Genomic DNA, 214 nt, shown 5'->3' on the forward strand with positions numbered 1-214 from the left:
TCTTTTGTTAGAAAATGAGCTAATCTGTAATTAAAAATTAATACATTAAACCAAAAAAAGCAGTATAGTCAAAACTGGTCAAAATATCGCACTCCTATTACTTTGTGGACAACTGTATATATTTGATTATATTTTCGTACTAAAAAATATATGTTTTTAATAATTAGTTATTAAATATATTGGATTAAAATATTAATACGATGTATTCGTTTTT

The 214-nt window shown here is 21.5% G+C and overlaps 1 protein-coding gene across 1 annotated transcript in view; it reads right to left on the reverse strand.

The window, feature by feature from the left end:
- Positions 1 to 214, reverse strand: part of LOC118738028 — a gene marked incomplete at its 5' end in the record, with an annotated part of 9,707 nt that overhangs the window by 1,151 nt on the left and 8,342 nt on the right.

Source organism: Rhagoletis pomonella, unplaced genomic scaffold, assembly GCF_013731165.1.
Source record: "Rhagoletis pomonella isolate Grant_MI unplaced genomic scaffold, Rhpom_1.0 Rhpom_scaffold_00004, whole genome shotgun sequence".
Classification (NCBI taxonomy): Eukaryota; Metazoa; Arthropoda; class Insecta; order Diptera; family Tephritidae; genus Rhagoletis; species Rhagoletis pomonella.